Below are 12534 nucleotides of genomic sequence, written 5' to 3' on the forward strand. Positions count from 1 at the left end.
TTTTTTGAGACAGGTTTTCTGTATATCTTTGTCCTGAAATAACTCTGTAGACCAGGCTGTCCTTGAACTCTCAGAGATCTGTCTCTGCCTCCCAGGCATTGGGATTAAAGGTGTGTCCTGCCACACCTTGAAGTCACAGAGGTCAATCTACCTCTGCCTCTCAAGTGTTGGGATTAAAGGTGTGTACAACCACACCCAACTACTCTCTCTTCCTTTTTTTGTTTTTTACTTTAAGAACTTTAACTTTTAGCCTGTATCTATTTTACATACTATAAATCATTTAAAGGTTTCTTCTGTTTGTTTGTTTTTGAATCTCTCTTTACTGTATCTCTCTCTCTTTTTCTGACCACGTGAACCTTTAAATTACTGAGCAATATGGGTAGGATTAAAGCCGTGGCTTTGCCAGCTAGATCCAGCCCATTCCTTAGCTTTCCAGCCTCATGGCGGAGGTACTGGCTGTAGCCATTTTTATTGCCACAACTCTATGGTGTTTCAAGGTCCTTGCCAGCAAACAAGTTGAGTCTTGTTTAACACTCAAAAGCTCTGTAGTCAGGACCGCCTGCTTGAAAGAGTCGGAGTTTGCCCTGGCAGGATGGCCCAGAAAGCCGGCATTTTTAAATGGCACAGCTTTTTTCCTGCTATGGCTGAAAACAAACAAACATGCAGTCACCTTTTATCAACACCACTTAAGTGTTTCGTGGCAGGACATTTTAAAAGAGCTGCAGGGTTTTGCAGCTAAAGCTGAGTCAGGAAGCCTCAGAGCTTGCTTGCCTCTAGCAAGCAGAGCAGACCTGAGAAAACATGCTTTATTCTATTCTTTCCCAAGTTTTCTCAGGCTTTCTGTGGATTCAGTTGGACGACATTCTGTAGTGCACCCAGCTCCTGGCCGCCTGGCTAGCTTATGCCCCAAAGTAACAACACACAAACTGTATTCTTTTAAACACTGGTTGGCCCATTAGCTCTAGCCCTTACTGGCTAATTCTCATATCCCAGTTAACCCATCTCTAATAATCTGTGTCACACCAGTGTTACCAGGAAAGATTCAGCATGTCTGACCTGGTGGCTTGCTTCATTGCATCTAAATTCATAGTTTTCCAATCAGTGGACTGCCAGCTAAATCTTCAGTCAGTCATTCACATTTTGTCGTCTCCCCAAACTAGTCTCTATCGGAGTCATATGACTTAAACCTCAATTCTGATCCTCATATGTATTAACAGTGAACGCTGATTTGACTTGAGAAGTCACAGCGCATCAATACCATGTAGCCTGTCATACAAATAGCATGCTTCTGCCATTCACACCCAAATTTTGCAGTTTTAACTTATCTAATTCCTTTCTCTGGCTTATTGCAATGTTTTACATTTATTTGACAGATTAATTTGACAAATGGATCGAGACATTTTCCTTCATTTCTGAGCTCTCTAGGTCAGTTTGTCTGACAAGTATACTTGCAGACTACCACCGCAGTCTGCAAATCTTTCATTTCACAATATATGAACTTCAAGAACCCTCCCTCCCAATCAAGAGTTTTGCACTAATAATCAGTCATCATAGTTATCACTTAGGGAATTAAAATAAGCTATGGGGCTAATGTGGAATTATTGTTGTTCTTGGCAATCTTAAGAAACTTGACAGCTGGGCAGTGGTGGTGTGTGGAGCTCTTTGGTATACTACAGTGTTGTAGGAACTTCTTCACCCAATACTGGTGCAGGCCTTTAAAACCAGCTCTAGGAAGGCAGAGGCAAGTGTATCTGAGTTCAAGGTCAGCCTGGACTACAAAGTGGGATCCAGGGCTGCCAGGGTGACAGAGAGAAAGAAACCCAGTCTCAAAAAAAAAAGAAAGAAAAAAAGAAAGTAAAAAGAACCTTGTCTACTGTGAAGAAATTAGCAAAACTCATATATTCCCTGTGGAATAGGTAAGATTCTGAGAAAACTACAGCTGACTATTGGGTTCCCTTTCTCAGTTGATAAATCTACAACACAACTCCTACACCTATGGTTCAGGGAACATCGCAGAAGGGTCAGGGAGAATGATTCCGAGAACCAGGGGCCCAGAAAGTTTGCTGTGAGAAAATGTCTCATATGTATGACAGGGACCTATACCCATGAAATTATAACAATATGGTTTCCCAAACAAGACCTGAACAGTGACAACAGTAGCCATTCCAGCATGGATGGAGGAAGATCTCCCAAGATCTCATTCCTAGATGAAAAGCTACAGACAATTAATGGCAGCTAATAGAAGGAAACCCAGTTGTCACTGAGGACGATTCCCTAATCAGGTCTTCAGTTATCCAGTTCCAAGTGGTCGGGCCCAAACACACATATAAGCACTACTCAATTGACTCAGCAGGTTGTGTGTGTGTGTGTGTGTGTGTGTGTGTGTGTGCACGTACTTGTGTGTGAACGTGAGTGGGGGGAGCATGTGTGTGCGTGTGTGCATGCGTGTGTGAGATGGAAGGAATTCTGAAGCTTTCCTTTGTTTTAAAGTCCAGGATAAGCATGAAATGAAAGCTTTCCTTTTGAGAAAAGAGAACTGAAGACTGTGTAGTTAGGACAAGAAGGTTCTTGGGCAGATGTACTTTAGAAAAGCTTTGGAATACAAGACTCCAGAAACGAATTTTCTAAAAACTGTTCACTCTTGCAAACCTCACAGAAAGTCTCTGTGAAGTAAAGTACCTAGCGCTGGATAATGATGGAACTTTACACCCCATCTTGAGGACCACTGAACTGTCCTTCAGCAGCTATGTGCTAAGCCATAGGAGCCCATTATGTATATAATTTTGCAGCCAGAGAAACCAGAAGAGAGATGATTATGGGACTTGTCCTAAGTGACACAGAAGGTGTGCACCAGGATGCAAATCCACACACTCACCTGTCAGAGTCCAGGCCAAAAACCACTCTGCACTCAGATGTCTATTGTAAAATAAAGGCAAAGCTAACTCCAGGGTAAGCATAAAAGGGGGCTGCATATTCATGTAAAACAATTAATGAGGAAGTTTTAAAAATGGGGTTTCAATGTGTCAATGGATACACTATGCACATATTAATAAAACATAAGGCAATGCCTTTACCTGTACTCTGATAAAGTCCCATAGTATCTAGTGTCAAATTAAAATTAACACATTTTTATTTCCTTAATTTCTAATTAACAATTAGTTCTCATTTAATTAGTAACATACTGGAATGTTACTTGAAGCCCCATTGTATTCTGCAAAATGTATTTAACCTGAGAATATGTTCTACTTTTAGTGAGGATGACACTGTTTTTATAGTAACAGTACAGAAGAAATATTGCATTTAATAATGATAATGATTTCACACTTACATAACTCACTCCACTAACGACATGTTGAAACCAGTCTACAGACAAAAAGCTCTATCTTTCACTGAAATTATTACCTCTTTTACTGAAAATTAGGGTTATCATCAGGTGTAAGGAAAATGTAAAACTACTGTGATATTCTAAGATACAATTTTGCATAATTGGGCATAATTTTATTTTAAATAATTGGACTATAATAGTAAACACCCCGAAACAATCAAGAGAGTTCATTTTGCAAGATGACTTACTCTTTGATGTAATTTTGCCTTGCTGTACACAGGTTGACCTCTCCAGTTTATAATCCCTCTCCAGTTTAGGAGGACTCAACCTGTGAAAAAATTAGAGAGGGAAATGGGTCTTAAGCATTTTTAATGCTCTTACTATGAAAGTTGTAAGCAGAGAAAGTTGCTGGCCCCTTTGGTCTGCAGAGAATGCTGGGAACAGGAAAGCACCTTCTGTTGTTACGCTCTCCAAGAAGTAGGGTTTTTCTCTTTTGATGCTGGTGTGGACTCATCTAACATCATACTCTGTGTGTGGGAAGTCCATCATATGCCAAACACTCTGCGTGTGCCTTCGCCAGTTAATTTTATCCTCATCACCATGTGAATGACCCTTTTATTCAGATGAGAAAAACTGAAACCCAGAAAGCTTTATTTCAGGTCACATAGTCTGAAAATGTCAGAGAAAGACATGATCTGTATTTTATGGACTGTGAATTATTTCTTGACTTTTGTAGGTTTGAGTTATATTTCCTTTATTCTTTCCTATGCTTACTTAGTGTGGAGTCCAGGGCCATACATGTCCTTTGAACACCTGTGGGTCATCTACTCACCTTAAGAGTTAGTTCACTGTAAGAGCGGGAAAGTGGTGGCGCACGCCTTTGACCCCAGCACTTGGGAGGCAGAGGCAAGCTGATCTCTATGAATTCGAGACCAGCCTGGTCTACAAGAGCTAGTTCCAATATAGGCTACAGAGAAACCCTGTCTGACAAACAAACAAACAAACAAACAAAGAGTTCACTGTAATTCAGAAAGGAAGTCTTGCATGTGCCATCTCTCAAATAAGAAGAAAGTCTGCTGTCACTCTGTTCTCCTTTGGTGCAGCTGTTTTGCAAAAATTACCACAGACTGGGTAATCTACAAAAGACTATTTTCCTACAGTTCTGGATGCTAGGAGGTCCAATTTTGAGGGACTGGTTTCTGTCAAGGGCTTTCATTCTCTATAATTACATGGGTAAATGTGGAAAGGCAGGAAGCGTAACTCACCCTTCTTTAAAGAGCCCACTCTTTTAATAACAATGTTACTAGCCCGTGTGTAATGGGAAAGTCCTCCTGACCTAATCAACAATTTATACCACTTGTAAAAGTCTCACCTCTTAATACTGTTGCCATAGCAATTTCAATCTGAGTCTGTCCAGGGTCAAACATTCAAAACATTACACTAATTTTGATTCTATCACATCCCTTACCTGACTGGCTCTCCTCTACCAGGTCCCATATCCAGAAATTTAACTTGACTCCAGGTCTAGCTGAAAACACCTCCAGATAAATAACTGAGAATATCTGATCAGATATGTGGGCAGAGCCAAAATGCACATCAAAACCATTTCTCAATTCCTTCAAATCTGTGCTTGCCTGGAGTGTCTTTTACTGGCTTAGCGAATCCCTAGAAGACAGTTCACTGTGCCAGTGTTGTGAAGTCCACCCCTGTCCCTAGGTCTCAGTGCCAAGAGTTCTCAGGTTGGGGTAAATTTATATATTGGAAACCACATTTTTATTAATATTTTAGTTTAGTATAAAAAAGTAATAGTTTTTTATGTGGCATTTCATATAATAGAAATCCAAACTCCAAGGGGCTGGAGAGATGGCTCAGTGGTTAAGAGCATTGCCTGCCCTTCCAAAGGTCCTGAGTTCAATTCCCAGCAATCACATGGTGGCTCACAACCATCTGTAATGAGGTCCGGTGCCCTCTTCTGGCCTGCAGAGATACACACAGACAGAATATTGTATACATAATAAATAAATATTTTTTAAAAAAAGAAATCCAAACTCCACACTATATACAACTTCCAATGGATGTGTATTTGGAAATGAGAACAGGGCCTACAGTAGTCACTGGCCCGTAATGATCATCAGTGCTGCTGAGCTCTGTGGAAGCCATGAGGCTCCCTTTTCGGAGGTGATGAAATTTCCTTGGTTGATCATCTAGATACCCCTAATTCTGACTGCTGGAAGTTCCTTCAGGTACATTTCACTCCATGACCACATCTGAGATGGTCGATGATGGATTCTAGATCGCTGTACAAGCTTTGTGGGCAGTTTCTCAGAGAGAAATGGAGCCTGAGATTTAATTTACTGCACAATGATAGAGTTTATTTCTTTAGCAATCCAGCACCTCCATTGGTAAGCTTGTAGTCTATTGCTGAGCCCATGTTACAGTTAAAGATGGCACCTGGACACATGATTTAATACCTACTGTATTAACTTGTATTTATGTGTGTACAGGTGCCCATGAGGGTCTACTTTTAATCCTTTCCATTTTAGATATAGTGATGTAGTTCAATCCTTTAAGGCTCAAAGTCCTGGAGTCTGAGTGAAATTTATAGTTCGGGCCACCCTAGTGGTCTTCATGATTCCTTTCCCTGAATCATCACCACATATTTTAAGTTTCTGAACACAACTTAGTCAAATATAATATCAGGTCTGCAGGAGCAGCTTCAACTGCAAGTAGCAAAGACCCAAATTAACACTGAAAAGGTAAATATGTATTCCCTATGTTAAAATCTGGGTAGATTGTCCAGAGGTAGTGTGGTCTTAGGCTTTGTCTAAGATTCAAACGCCTATATTCCCTACCATTTTTCTAATGCTAAAATGACCAATCCAGAGATAGCCATAATTTCTCCATTGTAGATACAAATTCATTTACATAGCCCATTTCTGTTAACATGTCATTGGCCAGAAAATGATCATCTGTCTCTACCAACAACATGATGGACTATGAAACCAAGAAGAATGTGGATAGCGACAAATTGACAGTCTACCACGAAGAGTTTATACAAGTAATAGAAAAAACTATATACAGCGAAGACATTGCACTGTGGTTATTTTGACGCGCTCTTATCAAACCAGTCAATTATCTTGTAGAGAAATCCTATCATTGCCCTCTGAATTCTCTGCTGCTTCCTCTTCCTCTCAGCTGTGCCACAGTGACCCATGCTAACTCCACACTTTCTGCTCTCTTTTGGACTCACCCCAGCGTTTTTCCTTTTCAATTGTCCATTTAGTTTTGTTGTTATTTTTGCCAGCCAGATATTCCAGTATGGACGTGTTCACTCTTCTCTGAGTGTTCACTGGTTAATGACCTTGATTCTTTAAGGTCACTAGCTACTACCACCTCAAGGGATTTTTGGCAATCCTTATTTAAAAGAGTAATTTTTTCACCACCATACTGTTAATTCATCTCTTCATTGTCAATATTTCTGATATCATTCAAAGCAATGTTTATGCAGTTTCCTTTTTTACTGTTTTGTTGTTTATTGCCTGTTCCTGAGAGAGATGAGCACAGTTTTCCTGTTTTTTTTTTTTTTTTGTGTGCGTGATTTCTAAGCACAGACAGTTGTGCTAGATACACCGTAGACCATCTGTGAACAATCATTGAACAGGTGAATGTTTTTATTAAGAACATCAGTGAAAAATGTAAAATGGAATTTTATTGCCTTGAATGTAGTATCTTTTTCTTAGTCCTACTAAGTCATCTTACTGTGGGATTCTTCCTCCTTGCCTTAATCAGGTACATTAGAACAAGACTCTGTGGCTACTTCCTTAGAACTGTGAATGCGTGGTTACACCTTGGAAAGGAAGTGTTAGATAACATTCTTCGCATTTGTCTTATATTATTTGGGCTTAAGAAATTTTAGGTTACCTGTGAATTATGCAAGATTTTGAGGTTGCAAATAAGAAAATCCCAATTCACACTAGCTCATAGAGAAAAGAGAAACAGTTGGCACATCTGCTCAGAATACTCAAGAGACGTGTTTTTTTTTTTTTTTTAATAGGTGGTTTTAGGAATTCAAATGCTGCCACCAGGACTCTCTCTTGCTTCCTATCTCTCATGTCTGCTTGAGTCTGTGATGGCTTCCTTTTGGATATAGAGGTTTCTGTGTTCTTAGAGCTATCACTCTTAGGGAAGGGAACACTGTTCATTCTTCTTCATCTTGACTCTCCTTGTGAATCCTTGTGTCTTAGGAATGGTATTTTCATTTGACATTTCTGGAGATGCTTATCTCCTGGCCTGGAAGGCAAGGCTGCACAGTTGAAAGTTCTGTCAGAGGCAGGAAGAAGTCATGCTCTGGAAAGGCAGGGATGAAAGGCAGACAGAAATACATAAATCAAATGCATCATGCTGTGCTTTTTTAGTAAAATATTCCTCAAAAAAGTCTGCTTTTATATGGAGCAATCATCAAAAATAAAAATACTTTGCAGCAAATGAACATTTATTTCTTTGCTAAACAAGATTATACTAATTATAGGCTTAGATAAAAATTTTCTTCCTTAGTTTCATATCAATGTTAATTTTTATTTAATGTATTTAATATTTTCTGTATCATATATTGTGACTAATGTTCGCCTTTAATATGAAAACATGGAGGATTTTCCTTCAAAACTGAGTAATATATATTCATCATTTTTATCTGGAAACCCTAAACTGAGAGCAGTGGCTTAGGCCACTTTCACCCTGAGCTAAAGCAATGGTGGCTTCCCGCTCAGTGTCCTCCAGTTACCCTGAGGACAGCAGGGTCAACTGCACATCCATCTTCTAGTATATTCCAAGTTCTAACGTAAGTTACATTACCAAAGTAACTAATGCTTTAGCTGCTTCAGCTGTATCTTAAAGAAGAGAAACATGCACATAGAAAGTTTTCTGTCAGTGTTCATTCATTATTTGGGGGACCGACACAAATAGTGACTTGCGCTGTGATGGGCTATGTTGTCAGCTGTGCTCTCTGATTTGAATTGTAACAGTCAATATATTGATCATTGCGACAATGTCTGTTAACCCTTGCTGTATGCAGTCATCCTGCTTAGCCTTTCACTTGCAGTCCATCAATTATACTCTCAAAACAAGCTTGAAGGAAATATAAGCCGGTAGCAGTCTAAACATTTCTAATATTTAATGAGGAATCAAAGATAAGAGAGTTCCATACGTCACTAAACTTGCACATCTAGAAACCTGTTTGACCCAGCTGCAGCCACTTCTTTAGCACCCATATAAGGTAGAGAGCAGAGGCGACCACGGCCCTCCTCCAGTGTTCTAGCTGAGGGAAAGCAAAATATTCCCTTTATTCTTTTATTAGCATATAGTAATTGTATAAATGAATGATGTTTTCATGCAAACTTATAACCTGCTTTGATCATTTCCATATATCTCTATTACCCTTACTCGTCTCCCTGGTCCCCTTACTCTTTTCAAGTAGTAATTCTCTTTCTACTTTCTTACCATGTTTATAGTATCTGGATTCCTTGTATGAGAGAAAACATAGTATTTGTGTTTCTAAATTTGACTAATTTTGCTTAATGTGATTATCTCCAGTAAAATTTTAAAACCCATGCCAAATGCCGATAAGATATTGGCTGACTAAATGCGAGTTGTCGTCTTTCTGTTAGATAGAAAACGGAGACTATGAAGCAGTCAGCAGATGCTTCATAGACTAAGCACTCTCCTCTCCTTGTAGAAACGCTAGATCATATTTGTTTCTTATTGCAACCTGATATTTGGTTATTTCCCAGAGTCATTAGAATGAGATAAAAGTGGAACCTTGGAAGCTCCCTTCCATCATGTGACTTCTTCGGGGAACAATGGCTGAGAACTGCACAAATGGCTCTCTTTGTGACAGTCCCTGGAGGCCCTGACCCACTTGGCAAGGACCTGTGGACAGTTCGCTGCATAATTCTGGGCATGACCCCAGGGAGCATGTGTGCTGCGTGCTCTTCTTGCTCTCACTGTGCCAGACAGACTGCTGGCCTAAATGAGTCACAGTAGGGCATGAAGTTTAATGTTATGTATTTGCGTAACTGTTCTGTTACATTTTAACCATAAGAATGATTTTAACCATAAGAAATGCTATTAAATAGATAATATCAGGAATTAATGGGAACATTCAAGGAACAGGGACTAAAACAGAATCATTAAAATCCACGGTTCCCTCCTTTCTACCAACTGTGTCAGTACCCCAAGTTAAGGGAGATGGACGTAAGGACAAGGGACAAGCGGCGTCGACTGTTAAGAGGAAGTTTCCAGGTTATGTTGTCTATAGGATAAAAAGAAAAGCCTGGTATATCTCCAGAGGAAACAGACTAGAACAAAATGTAGAATGGACTGATCAGCCTTGACTTGTGAATTGATCCCAGACCCTACCAAATGTCACTGTTAACCACAAGAGACGAAACTGTCTCTCACTTTGCATCGCATTGTAACTGCAGGTGCTACCAACCGGGCACACTGTCCTACCTGTTAGAGAAGGTGCCTAGTTAGAGAAGTTCCTTTGTAGCTTGCAAAGCTGCTTATGCTTCTGAGGATAAAGACAGATAAAAAGGGTGGGTTACCAGTGAGAGTTGGGAGACAAAATGGGAAAGAGGCAAGGAACAAACTGCTAGTTACTGTAACCATTTTTAGAAACTTGGGAAGTAAAAACTGGTTGCAAAACTGATCATATAAACTATAAAGATGGCTCATGCTCTCCGGGGCCACTTGCTTGAACTACAGGTGGTCATGATCTTTTCTTCGCGCTGACTTCATACATCCGTCCAGGTCATTGAGTCTGCCTGAGCAAGGCCTCCACCAGAACTTAGACGTCCAGCTAGTGCTAGGCACATATGCTATCTCCTGAGCTGTGATGTAGTGCACCAGAATATAGGTCCTTCATAAAGTGTACTTGCTACTTATCTAGATACATTTTTTAAAGTGCATGCCCTGTACCCTGAATGTTATATTACAGAAACACAGGTATGTTCACAATATTTTTCCTGATAAAACAGAAACTGATAAAAAAATATTTGATTTATTTAACACAGAATGAATTCTAATGTACAATGTATATTTTTATTGCTTTTAAATTGTAGTTTTTCCAATTTTCCACTTCCAACTAGTATCACATTTACTTTTCACTCCAATTATTTCTTGAGCAATTTTTAGATACATTTTTCTGGTAAAGGTAAATGGACTTTTATTGATTCAGCTTCTATGGTCCCCAACCCTCATCATTTTCAGCTGATTTACACTGGCCTTATCTCTTGCTCTGTGTCTGTGCTGCTTCTGTGGGGCATTTTCTTGCGCCTGTTTCTCTAGGCATTTATTTTCCCCAGTCTGCTTCTTCCATCTCTTTGTTTAACCACAACTGCTTTTCTGTTGCTCTTGTCCGTTCCCATCATTTTCATAGTGAGGGACCTGGAATGGAAAGTTGGAGACAATACCCTCAGTTCTGTTACCTTCATGATAAGGAAAATGGTGAGCTTCAACCCAAAGGGGGTCAGGTCCATAGAGGTTGATGATAACCTGTGACCTGATGTTACAGGTTAGCATCAGAGATGGGCTTTCTCTGGGAGTAAAGGCATCTTCCCCTGGCTGAGGTTAAGCCTCTCTTGTCTTATTCTTGTTTTCCTTACCCCCTTTTCCCTGCAATCTTTGCTGTCACTTATGAGAGACAGTTATTAAGGTATAATAATATATTTTTACTTATATGCTTCATAATTTCTCCCCTCATCAACACATTGAACTTTTTACAAAGTATGTAGTAAGTGCAGTCATAATGGCTGTACTACGGCAAGCCCTTTTATTTCCCCACTATTTTTTAAAGCTGCTTGCTTATCTTCTGTTAATTTTTCGTGTCCAGCCATCTTCCTTCATCTTGGTGCTCTGTCTGTGTCCTCTGCCCCCACTCACCCACATTTGTTTGTAATGAAGCTGATGCTCGGGATCTCACTCCCACCAGAAACTAACACCAAGCTATGTGAACGTGGTCATATCCTCTCTTCTTATTTTATGCCTTGGGACTTAAACGACTAGAGAATACCTGGCTGCTCCTCAGTGACCTTCCAGACATCTGTGCAACAGGAGGCTTTTCCCGTTCAGTCGTGGTCAGATATATTTCCCTCTGACCCAGAACATGGCCCCAACTTCTCAGACATAGATGACACAAACAATAGTTTATTAGTACCAGATACCTAGGGCAGTTTCACCATAGTCATAGAAAATACCTCTGAACATTGTAGCAGACAATTCCAAAATTACAACTGCAATTTAAAGTTTTAGAGAGTGTCTTAAGCAATATCTACTATTGCACATAATAATGTATTTTGCTTTAATGTTAACTGTCAGTCCGGTTAGGGTTTCATAATAGAAAGTTACACTGTGTCTTATCTCCTGGAAGCTCAGTGTGTTGCTGGCGCCTCATACTTTAACTGAGGACCTAAGTAGGTACACTTTTTTACTGAAGATTATTTAGATGATTTTTAAAAAAAATGCTTTCAGGGACACTGATATCTTTTTGGTTACTCTTTTTAACATGTCTTTTTAATTATCTTGAATATTTTAATTGTGATGAGGCTTCTCTGAAGAATAAACATCTGGATGTGTCACTGTTTCTAGGGACAGTTTACACATAGTAACCTCAGCATCCCCAGAAGGAGCAGTTAGTTTCCATGACGAGTGAGTGGCAGAGGGAGGACAGGGACAGCAAGAGAGAAGCTTGGCTCTGTTCTCACTGGTACCCAACTTGCATGTTTCTGAGTTCATAATTGTTCATATTTTTTCTTCAAAACTTTAAAAAACCTTGACAATACTAGACATTAGTATACTGTTTCCTTTTAAAAAAAACAACAAAAGTTTCTGGGGAAACTTACATCAAGTATATGTGACCTCACCTAGTTTTAGATATGAACCATACCTGATTTTATCTCTTTGAACTTTTACATAGATAAAATCACTCTTTTTTATTTTTTTATGTGACTGTTTCTTTCCCCTAATCATAAGGAAGCTCACACACCTTTATCTTAGAAACTGGTCTTGCTCATAGTGTTCTTGTCAATCAAAGTAACCAGAGGAATGGACGGGTGAGGTGTGTTACTTTCTGCAGTATGCTTGCTATAGTGTGTTTTAGGGTAGTCTGAACTTGCTCTGCAGCTGGAGAAACTTCATCTGCATGCCAGGCTGCA

The sequence above is a fragment of the Microtus ochrogaster genome (genome assembly GCF_000317375.1).
Source record: "Microtus ochrogaster isolate Prairie Vole_2 chromosome 14 unlocalized genomic scaffold, MicOch1.0 chr14_random_1, whole genome shotgun sequence".
Classification (NCBI taxonomy): Eukaryota; Metazoa; Chordata; class Mammalia; order Rodentia; family Cricetidae; genus Microtus; species Microtus ochrogaster.